The sequence below is a fragment of the Myotis davidii genome, unplaced genomic scaffold (genome assembly GCF_000327345.1).
Source record: "Myotis davidii unplaced genomic scaffold, ASM32734v1 scaffold1480, whole genome shotgun sequence".
NCBI classification, from domain to species: Eukaryota; Metazoa; Chordata; class Mammalia; order Chiroptera; family Vespertilionidae; genus Myotis; species Myotis davidii.
In genome coordinates, this window is record NW_006292281.1 from 191,592 (window position 1) to 203,796 (window position 12,205).

The following is a 12,205-nucleotide window of genomic DNA, read 5'->3' on the forward strand; positions in this document are numbered from 1 at the left end:
AGCTGTAGCTCTGAGGCTCCAGCTCTTAGGCCTCTGCTGCTGAAAGTAGGTAATCGAAACAATGTATAACTCCAGCTCTGACTCCAGCTCTGAGATCTCGGCTTGCTGAAAGCAGGTTTCTGGAGTTTTTTTTAGCTTCTATAGGTTACTATGTTTCAAACTGCCCCCTCAGAGGCCTGCAGCAGCAGGCGGGGAACATTGGAGTCCGCCCTGACTGAAGCAAGCAAGCCTCATGTTCAGTTTAAGCTGCCTGGCTGCCGGCCGCCATCTTGGCTGTCAGTTAATTTGCATATCTCACTGATTAGCCAATGAAAAGGGTAGTGGTCGTACGCCAATTACCATGTTTCTCTTTTATTAGTGTAGATGTCCATACAAGATTTTCAACATATTATGCTAGCATTTACTTGCTGAGTTTCTGAAATACAAACATAACTGTATACCCTTATGGTACCTAACTATCTTCTTCAGGGCTTGTATAGACCAAAGCAGAAGCTGTAACCCATTATAAAGTTTAAAGCCCTACTTAACACATACTCCTTAAAATGATCCTATTCATTTTATAATGACCACTTTGTCTTATCAAAACAAGTAAACATATAGCATTATAATCAGATAATAATTCTGTTTCAAGCATAGACAACATTAATATTAACTTCAGGCAAGCCATAAATAAGCAAAACTTCTGGGGTAATTGAATGTTTGGGAGTTGATTTTCTCCCCCTCCATCCTTTTAAATAAAAAAAAACAAACACACACATTGCTTACAATTCAACACACTTATTTTCTAATAGTCAGTACTTAAAATATCAGCCACATGTGCCAAGATTATAGACTTTCTTCTTCTCATCTTTATGACCAATATTAATGGCCAAGAAATACTAATAAACTACCACATCATGAGCCAGATACTAAACAAAATTTCTGTCTGTGTATTCAGCTGCCCACCTTTGGTAAGTAAATGAACAGTACAGAATTTCTATTTACTCACACCCCCCACCAAGTTGAAAGTTAAGATTAAATAAAATGTAGATGTCAAATATGTGATAGCTTTGCTTTCACTTTACAACAAAACAACAACAAACACAGAAACCTACCACCAAATTGCTTATAATTTGTAATAAAAGTGTAGGCAGCTTTCAAACAATGATCAGCTACAACATGAACTCTTGCTTTTAGAATTCATTGTGTAATTGTCATTCTTCTCCTCTCCTTTCACTTCATGCTGTTTTGCAGTATATCATTTTGTTGCGTTTTTTTTTTAAATTCATCTTATTTCACTTTTTATTGTTTCATGTCCAATTTCTTCTAAAGTAAATTCCTAAAGGTCATAGGCATACCTCTTATTAGCAGCACTAAAATTAAATATCCCAAGGTCTCCTGCCTCTGTCTCCCTCTCCTAATATTACTGTTCATCACCAGTGGCTACTGAAGCAGTTATGTGAGCCACTTTTGCCAGATTTATAGAAGCAAAGACACAAGAATAATTTTCCAGAAGTGAAGTTCATTCAATATTGCATTAGAGTCTCCAGAGACTTTAGGATCTCTCATATAGATGTCTTGTCAAACCTGAGAACCTCCAGCAGTCTCAGAAATCTTAGGTTTGAAAAATAACAGGTGGCTTGGTTCCACAGTGGCTTTCAGACAAAGGATTATAGGCTATAAAGGTGTGAAATCAAATGACCCATGGAATGCCATGGATATCTGCATTCCCATCAGCTGTACCTTAGCAGTAATAGACAAATGAATAAAATTAAGCTTGGAATTCCTAACCCTCCCAAATCTGCATTTTCTCAATTCCACAAAGTGGAAGAGCTGAGTTTCTCCCCATTCCAACTCCATCAAAGATATTTCCTTCTTTGTATTGAGGAGGCTCATCTACTAAAGCTATCTTTTTCCTTAAGTTAAGGGGTTGTTCTTGCATCTTTGCAGGAACAATCGTTTGGGATTATCTAGATACAATGAAATTAGGAGCTCCATTAAAGGTGAGCATTAGTGATCCCTGCTGGGTGGGTAAGGAAATGAGGTTTGGGCTGTGGGTTGTCTTTCTGTAAACTGAAGATGTTGGAGACCTTGAACCCTAGGTCTGCTCTGATTCTGATGATCTGTCTCTGTCTCAGTCCTTAGCCTGACAGACAAAGAGGAGGACACAAAGTGCTTTGGGACCCTGAAGAGATTAGCTGGTGCTTCATTCCACTGATCATGTTTATCTCAGCATGCCCACACAGAATCCCTCAGGAATTGGACACTGCTGAGAGGAGTAGAAAGGGGAAGGGTACCTTCAACGTGAGATTGTGGTAGTCAATTAATTATACAGACATGATCAGAGGAAGGACAATGGGCCAGGTACAGAAAGAAGGTCACCAGGGCTGAAAGCCCCAAATGCCTAACAAAGGACAAATTGTAGCGTGGGACCTCACCCCTAGGGTGACCATTCCTCTCCTAGCATATCCATGGTCATGCAGTTTGGATCCCCTGACCTTTCCTCCTTAGAGATAATATCTAGGTTTCTATTGTATTTCAGCTCCAAACCCAGAAAGGCAGCAAAAGCAGCCACAGGTGACTTCAGAATCCGCTGCATTTGGATAGTGACCCCCTCCCTTGGCAATGACCAATCAACCAGTGGATACCTAGACCCTGAAAAGGACATCTGGAAAACTGCTGAATATTCTATTAAGATCTTCCCCTGGGACTTCCCCTAAAATCTTCATCATTAAAACCCTTAGGATGGAGGACCCAGTGCCTCTCTCTTCTGGGAGATACTCCTACCTTTCCCTTACCTCTTTCCTGTTCCTAGGTTTGTTACCATTACCTTCCTCACTCCCAAGCTCCAATGGTCCTTCCTTTACCTCTATAACTTATTTCCTAAGCCTGTTTCTTCTACAAATTACTTATTCTACCTTTGTGATTTTATAAACACATGTTCTCTTATAGTTTGAGTCTTGGCTCTGATTTTTTTCCTAGCCAAAACTCAAGTACTGAGGTTTCTGGACCCAGGTTTGATCTGACCCCACTGGTCTAACACCCTCCACCGCCTATAACAATGTTTGGTTAAGTTCAGAAAGAGAGGTACAGGATAGTAAAGATTCCAGGAACCGCAAGGGACGTCCAAAGCTCCCAGGCAGAGGGCACCTATGCTGAAAATTCTTTCCAATTCAACTAGCAGTTACCCAGCGCCCTCTTTATGTCAGGCACCCTTTTAGACACAGGGATAAAACAACGAATTACACCAGGGTCCCGGTTGTTAAGGTCCACCCAGATGGGTGCGCTTCTCTCCAGAGCCTGGAGGTTGTCAACCGGTTGTTGCCCCAATCTCAACTTGTTTCTCCACTTCCTAATGGGCAAAAGCTTGGAATAAACTAGTCTCTCCTGACCCGATCGAAGTCCGTGCCCGGCTTTCTGGCTAGCAGTGGTGGGGAGGGGCAGGGCGGATGCAGCCAGGACGCCTTGACCTCATTTCATTCGCCTGGTTTCCCCTTTCTTGGGTGCGCCCACGTGACCACCTTCCCCTAAATAAAGTTGAAACATTTCTAGGCTGCGCTCAGTTGCTGAGGGAGTCGGCACCAAGAGTGAGCTTCTCTAGCTGCAGCAGTCCCCTGTTGGCATCTCGCTACCCTCCAACACACACAGCCCTGCACCCTCGGATCAGAGCCGTCATCCAGAGCCCAGCTCAGTGCCTATTACATGAACTGCACAGGTAGTAAGCCCCGCTCACCCATCAGATGAAAAGGTGCATGGGTGGGTGGTGGGGCTTTGGCTTTGACGAAAAGAGCTGGGCTGGAGGGAGCGGGAGTCTAGAGGTAAAGAGCGAGTTTTATGCTTTAAGAAACACTTGTAAGGATGGATCCGGTTTGTGTGTGTGGAGACTGCTGAGAGCTTGAGGCTTCAGGGAGGTGGCGTTGGACTCCATGGGAAAAGTGCTGTGTACTGGGAGTCCAAAAGCCTGGGGTTTCTCCTCAACCCAGCCTCAGCCTTGCAGTATAACCTTGAGAGAAGAGGCTTCCTTAACCTCTCTAAACCTCAGTTTCCTCATTTGCAAGAACTAGGCTCAGGCTCGCGCTGATTCCAGCTAGTAATGCTGCTGAAAGCGCGGAAAAGACAATGGCGGAAAGGCTGGCGCACCGGTGCAGAGGACTGCGGACTTGAGGCACCGCATTAGAGCCCGCTGGGTGGGGCAGAGGCCTTTTTAAAAATTCGAAGACCGACATATGGGGGCGGGGTCTGGCGCTTATCTCTGGGGCACTCACTCCCTTGGCACCGGCGTGCGGATCCCGCTGCAGCTGTGGACAGAGCTTGGGTCAAAGGCCCTACCGCAGAGCTGCCGGTTCCTCCCAATTGGGCCGGTGTCCAATCGGATTCCTGGGCCTTACGTGTGGCAGTGGGACCCAAACTTGCTTGATAAGGGTTCCCAGAGTGCCTAGGCTCCTCCCTGGCCACCCCTCCCCAAGATGCGTCTGCTCTGGGATGCCTGGGAGAAAAGGAGGGGGCAGGGAAGAGAAGGGCAGTAGTGGTCCGTGATGACGCCGGAATTCTGTCATCCAGCGGTTGCCAAGCCTCCAATATAAATTCAGGAGGGCCCTCTATCCCGATACAGTCCTTGAGGTAACAGCTGAGAGACCATGCCCCACCTGGAATGGGGGTGGACAACCCTCCGGGAGCCCAGGGGCAGTGATCCCCTCAGCCAGAACCTGAGAGTGCTTTTGAGACACAGGTTTCATCTCACATTGAGGGAGGGGTGGAGTGGGGTGGGGTGTGGTGGAGCAGAGCAGGCAAACATACTGGCCTGGGTAAAAGATGGCATTTATTCATTCCAGATCCTTATCTGGTTTTAACATAAGAAACATTCAAACTTGTGAAGAATTTTTGTGAGTTTATTTGAGCCAAACTGTTGACAATTGCAGGGAAGCAGAATCTCAACAGGATTGAGATAATGCTCTGGAGAATGGCAGTTTTGCACCTTGTTTTATACATTATAATCAAAATGCACAAATTCATGCAAGAAAAGGCCATCCTTCCCCTGACTGCTGGCACCGACTCCCCTCTGGCACTGGACCCGGGCTTCCCTCCACACACATGCTCTGGAGAATGGCAGTTTTGCACCTTGTTTTAAACATTATAATCAAAAGAGGAGAGGCCAGGCCTGCATGGCTCAGTGGTTGAGCACAACCTATGAACCAGGGGGTCACAGTTCTATTCCCAGTCAGGGCTCATGCCTAGGTTGCGGGCTCAATCCCCAGTGTGCAGAAGGCAGCCGATCAATGATGCTCTCTCATCATGGATGTTTCTCTCTCTCCCTCTCTGAGCTACCTGAAACCCATTGGTGATAGATTAGAGAGGTTGGAGAAACCTCTGAGAATGGATAAAGAGTAAAATGATAGATACATAACTTCTTTTACTTAGGTGGGTACAGGATAGTTTAACACTCAACAATTAACTCAGTAACAATGAGGGGATTTGTGGTCTCCACAGAGAGGTGCCTGTACTTTGAGGCATACAGAAAAAGGGAAATTACTTTGTTTTTGCAAAGGCATGTTAATTGGGCATGTTATCTTAGATGCAAAAAGACAAATGGACAGGTTTAGTTAAAGTGAAGATTAACCTTTGTTAGGGAAAAATACTGCCTTAGGACATGGGATAGAGCCTGCAACTGAGGTATGTGTCCTTGACCGGAATTGAACTGGGGACCCTAGGGCCGACACTCTGTCCACTGAGCCAAACTGGCTAAGGCTAGGCCATGGAGTCTTGTTTTCTGTTTCCTTTTTTAGTTGTTCTTGCTCGTCTATTCATAAACAGTATGGGAGCTATTTTTCCTTGGGGAGGAGTCATAGGGTATAGAAGAAGAGAATGAAAGAAGGGAGTGAAGACCAGAGCATATCCTTAGAGCCACTAGTAAGTGATCAATTTGAGTTGGTTTCACAAAGTTTCTGGAAACTTCAGATGCTGGATTTCAGGAATGAGAAAAGAACAAGCTAATTGACTTGAACATGTGATACCTACACTAATAGGACTCACTTTCAAAATGGTACCAGAGACAGGGTACTGAAGCAAGGAAGCTGGAGGCCTTCTATATTTCTGTAGCTGAATCCCACCCCTCTGTATCCTCTGTTTGTATGCAACACACACACACACACACACACACACACACACACACACACACACTTTAGTTACATGAGTTTTTGTTGAAATCAAGGAATAAATCTGAGGCCTTCAATTACCCCACTCCCACCCTCATTCTCTTTTTCTTGGAATTTCTCTTTTGAGTTTAAACTTGGCTAAACAGAGGAAATGGGACAGGACATTGCGTAGACATAATAAAATCACTAATTGGCTCATTTAAAATTTCGTTATATTTCTTCTGTTATTCAAAACCAAATCTGTACTTTTAGTGAATGACTTGTATAACTAATTATGAAAGCCCCTCCTGATATAAATAATTGTTCATTCATGTGATTTGACAGTGGCATGGAAAAGAGAGGGAACTCTGGTTTTATTTTCCTTCTGTGGGCTACTCCATTACAATAATAAGATTCCAGTTTTTGAGGGCAAAGATGGGGTATGGACATATAGTTAAATGGGAAACTTTTTTGTTTATTTGGGGGTTTTTTTTGCCTTTTTTTCTGAGAAAAAATATGTCTTAATCTTTTTAAAATATATATTTCTATTATTTTCAGAGAGGGAGAGATAGAAACATCACTGGTGAGAGAGAATTATTGATTGGCTGCCTACTGCAGGCCCTACACTGGGGATCGAGCTCGGAATCTGGGCATGTGTCCTGACCGGGAATAGAACTGTGACCTCCTTGTTCATATAGGTTGACGCTTAACCACTGAACCATGTGGGCCAGGCTACTTTAATCTTAATGAGCTTGTTATTTTAATTGAAGATGTTATAAATGGAGAAGAGATTATTCTGTTGTAGAAACCACCATCTGATGAGTTGTCCCTGGCACAGAACAACTGGTGACATAAATTCTTTTGTGGATTGTAGTCTCCTGATAGAGCCAAAATTGGTTGCCATGATTTCCATGGTCTGTTAAACAGAAAAGATGTGACTAGCTCTTGGCCACAAATTAGATTGCACAGCCAATAAGATCTGCTTCCATGAACCCAAGACTGCTCTTGTTATCGGAAAGGGGACCTGGCCCTGAGCAGGTCTGCTTAGGGCCAACCAATAGTGTGTGGGTTCTTGACTTTGTGCAGGAAGAATTTCACAGCACTAGTCCAGGTGAATTTTAGAAGAAATTTACTAAAGCTGGGAACATTACAACAAGGTAGGGCTTAGCATAGAAGCAGCAACAGGAGAGCCTAGGCTGGGCTTCCTTAGCTCTCTGGAAAGTCAGAGAAAAGGGGGCCTTGGGAACAGATTCAGAGTAGTAGTCTGGGATGAGCTGCCGCTACCCATTACTCCCCTGGTTGCAAGTCTCTTGGGGAAATAGAGTTTAGGAGATATACTCCTAGGGGCATGAAGAGAGGAAAGAATAGGGGGAAGGAAATGACAGGGGCAGTTACCCAGAGGGAGAGGGTAAGCTGAATTTTTTGTTTTGAGGCTTTTATCTCTCTTCTAGGCTGGAATTTTAGGGGAGGTCTCAGGGGAGGGTTTTAGCAGAATATTCATTAGCTTTCCAGGTGTGTCCTTTCCGGGTCATGGTCTCCACTGGTTGTCCAGTGTCAAGGCAGGGAGTCATTAGTCATTGCTGTTGGTCTTGGTGTAGTCCACCTGGTTTTGCTGCTTTTCTGGAACTGGAGCTTAAATACAACTGAGGCCTAGATGTTAACTCTAGGGATGTGAATTTCTATATCTGCTGTAAATTGCTCTGCCAGTTTGTTCAGCTATCTGTCTCAGTTTTCCTGTTCTACTTATCCTGGCTTACTGGCCTGTCTCACTCTGACTAATGAATGGGGACAGTTTTTAAAGGTAATTTGAAAAGGGTTTGCTGAAGCACACTACTTCCCTTAGTTGCCAAAGCAAGCTCAGCAGTAGCTCTCTAATCGAGACAAGTACTTCACAGTGAATCTTAATCCATGACTTAATTGGTATTGGAAACTTGGTATTTCATTCTCTGCTGCAGGCAGAATATCACTTTGAAAGTGCTAAACATGTCTCCCATCTTCCTAGTTGGATTCTCAGGCTTTTAAACTGAAAAAATAAGGGAAACTGCTTAAAGACTCTGCCAGCTATGACAGTCTAGGATTCTATGACTTGATGAAACTCCAAGATATATCTCCAACTACACAGGTCCCTCTAATGAAGCCAGAAACAGATCTGGAAAGGGAGGGGGTTATGTTCTTTAAAGAATAAATTGGCCTTTTGGGGGAAGAACATACATAGGGCCTCAAAATATCTCTGCCCTCTGGTATCTGCACAAACCAGAGAGGAGAAATGTAAGTCTTCCATTTTTCCTGCCTTGCTCTACCAAGATAAGTGGGTCACTTTAAAAGGAGAAGTTACAAGGCATAGGGGCTGTTGAAATGCAATGCAATGGAACCCCAGCTCCTCTCTCAAAAGATGAACTTACCTTGTCATTTTCATTTTCAGTTTTTTATCATTTTATCCAAATGACATAATGGTGTTGTCATTGAACTCTTTGAATGTGAGTAAAATATACCCCCCATATTCATCAAGGAACTATCAGAAGCTGCATTTTTCAAATGGCACCCACCAAAACAAATAAATTGCTCAAAATGGAGATTATTCTGAGCTATATCTTAGAGTCACTAATGGGAGCATTTTTCTGTAGCACTTCTGCACTGTGTTGTACAGTTTGGGCAGTAGAACATAATGTTTACTGCCTGTATCTTGAACTTTGACTATATTTTGTTTATATTTCCATAACTTTAACTATTTCTCAGGTGAGTACCCTTAAATCCTCTATCCTATCTGTTTGGACTATAGGCCAATATAATCCTTAACAGCCATTTGTAAGCCTCCTGCCACAGGAGAACAAAGGCCAAGAAAAACTTGTCCAAGCTTTCTGCCACAGGAGGACAAAGACCAGAAAAACTTGCTGGACACCAGGAACAGACCATATAAGGAGTTAAAACTGTCCTAAAAACACCTAATCACACATTCACTTTCCATCCATATTTCAAGCCCACCAACTCAACCCCAAGACCTACTGACAACAAGAGCTTCCAGCCAGTGACTACATATAAGGATAAAATTCTAGCTCCTGGGTGCTGCCATCATCAACCTAATATTCCTTTGGCTCAGTGCTATGCAGCCCTTTCCTTTGGATATTCCATCCCCCATCTCCTTTCCTTAAATAAATTCAAATTTTCTTTATCCACCATCTGAGATGGCTATTTAACTTGCTTGTATACCACCACGTTAACCTTTCACCATCTTTTTATCAAGGTGTACCTTATTTCTTGCCCTCAAACTTCTCTAAAATCCAGCATTTAAATTATTTTGAAAGTTAACATTGTGGGAGCATATGTGCTTCTGATTAGGGAAAAGCTTTAATTTACTTTTTTAAATAATAATAGTATGCCAATTTATAGTAAACAAGAGTGTGTTAGAATTGGAAAGTGCTTAATAACATAGTTCATTAGTAATCACAGTCAGTTCTCCATTGCAGAGAGGACTATGCTAGAGATTCGCATTAAAAAACTGATTGCTGCCCTGGCAGTGTGGCTCAGTTGGTTGAGAGCCTTCCCATACACCAAAAGGTCGCTGGTTAGATTCCAGGTTGCAGGCCTGATCCCTGGTCAGGACGCATAAGGGAGGCAACCAATAGAGGTTTCTCACATAGATGTTTCTCTCTCTCCCCCTTCCTCTCACTCTAAAAATCAATAAAACTTAGAACAAGAAATATGATTATGGCTTGAGTTGTTATTCCATAAACAAAAGCTACTACTCAGACTGTCCAAATTTAGGTGGAGTTACAGAGAGGTATTGGGGGTAATGATAGGTGGTAATTATGAAAATGACCGTATATAAGCAATTTTTTGAAAAATATAAAGTATTTTCTAAGCATACATTATTTTAAAATTTGTTGTTCTAGATTAACTCCATCATTACATTTCTCACACTGAAACCAGCCACTCAAGGGAACTACTCTAGAATGGAGGTTGAAAATAGTATTGTGCTCTTGTGTGCCACAGGTTATGTGGGTTGGTGTGTTTCCAAAATGACTATTTTACCTTGTCTTTCAGATAATATGGTCCTTTAACTACAGTTAAAATGTTTACCAAATACATACTATTTGGGCCTGGTTTATTTTTATAGGTGCCCAATTTTCTATAATTTTAGAAAATGCTTAGTTTCTCATTAAAGAGCCTTTAAGGAAAGTCCTTGTTGTCAAAGTCTATGAGTATTAACATCCAAAAGAAAGGAGACAGAGTTCTGCTGATATCTCTTAAAATATCATGAATATACCCTGTTCTACTTAATCAATGAACTGCCCGTGTCTTGTGTATGCTGCAGTCACTCTTGGGGTTTTAAAACTTTTAAGAAAGTTAATTTCAGTAGCCCAATATTAATGGAAAGTTGACTCCACTCTCTTCAAAACCAGATCCTGAGGCCACCTAGTGGAGGTTGCTGCCATTTTCCTGAACAGAGAATCCAAGTCCACTCTTCTGCACCATCTTCAAACCAGGAAGCTGTGAGGGGAACAGTTTCATTGTTGTTGTTTTTTCCAGTGAGATCACCCTTCAATTTAGGATTCATGCCTACCTTCTGGACTTCTGAGGACTCTGAGAATGTTGATAAGCTGAATGCAACCATACAGGCTGAAGTCACCCATCTGGAGGCTCCACTTTCCTCCACAGTGGCCTTGGTAATAGTGTTGATGATTATTTTCTCATTGGTAATGACTTCCTTTGTGACGTACTGTTTCCACAAGTGGAGGCTGAAAGGTCGAAAGCTGCAGACAGCCCAGGAAGAGTATCAAAGAGATCAGGAGAAATATATATTTCAGAGCTTTCCTGATCTTATTACCTAAAAATGCAATAAACTGACATGAAGTGCGCCATCTGCAACAAAGCAACATAACGTGTAACAAGAAATGAAAAAAAAAACAGGACATTAGAAGGAATAAAGAAATTAGACATGAAATAATAAGAAGTGAAATAACATGTATTAAAAAACCACTGGCAGCAAAATGACATGTTGTAAAACAACATGAAGTGAAAGGAGAGAAGAATGACAATTGTACAATGAATTCTCAAAGCAAGAGTTCATGCAGCTGATCTGTTAAGCTGTTCATTGTTTGTGTGCTGCCTACAGTTTTATTACAGGTTATAAGCAATTGGCGGTAGGTTTCTTTGATGTAAAGTGAAAGCAAAGCTATCACATATTTGACATCTATGTTTTATTTACTCTTAACCTTTGATTTGGTGGGGGGTGTGGGTAAATAGAAGTTCTGTACTGCTCATTTACTTACCAAGGATGGGCAGCTGAATACACAGACAGAAATTTTGTTTAGTATCAGGCTTATGATGTGGTAGTTTACTAGTATTTCTTGGCCATTAATATTGGTCATGAAGATGAGAAGAAGAAAGACTATAATTTTGGCACATGTGGCTGATATTTTAAGTACTGACTATTAGAAAACAAGTGTGTTAAACTGTAAGCAATGTGTGTTTTTTATTTAAAAGGAGGGGGAGTAAATCAACTTCCAAACATTCAATTACCTCACCCTCTGAAATTTTGCTTATTTATGGCTTGCCTGAAGTTAATATTAATCAATGTTGTCTATGTTTGAAGCAGAATTATTGTCTGGTGATAGTGCTGTATGTATACTTGTTTTGATAAGGTAAAGTGATTGTTATAATATGAATGAGATAATTTTAAAGAGTATGTATTAAGTAGTGCTGACAATTAAAAATATAAAATTTTTTGGATGTTATAAATGAAATATACTAAATGATATATAGATTCATTATAGAATGTATTGTGGAGCATACCAGTTATTGGATATGAAAGCAGGTAAGCAAGCACTCATACTTTGTGACTCAATCAATTTATGCATTAAAAATAAAATGCTAGTATTTGGACACTAACAAAGCAATTGTCTTTGGATAAAATTGTTTCCATTAAGTACTTAAGGTAGAGAAGGCCCAGTGGTTAAGGTTACTGGAGAACAATTCCTGCAGTGGTTCTCAACCTTCCTAATGCCACGACCCTTTAATACAGTTCCTCATGTTGTGGTGACCCCCAATTTCATTGTTACAAATTGAACATAATTAAAGCATAGTGATTAATCACA

The 12,205-nt window shown here is 41.7% G+C and overlaps 1 long non-coding RNA gene across 1 annotated transcript; it reads left to right on the forward strand.

Moving 5' to 3' along the window:
• Window positions 1-3,536: 3,536 nt before the first annotated feature.
• Window positions 3,537-11,999, forward strand: LOC107183394. Its single transcript, XR_001514193.1, has 2 exons — window positions 3,537-3,694; window positions 10,511-11,999. It is a non-coding gene; the product is annotated as an uncharacterized LOC107183394 (long non-coding RNA).
• The last annotated feature ends 206 nt before the right edge of the window (window positions 12,000-12,205 follow it).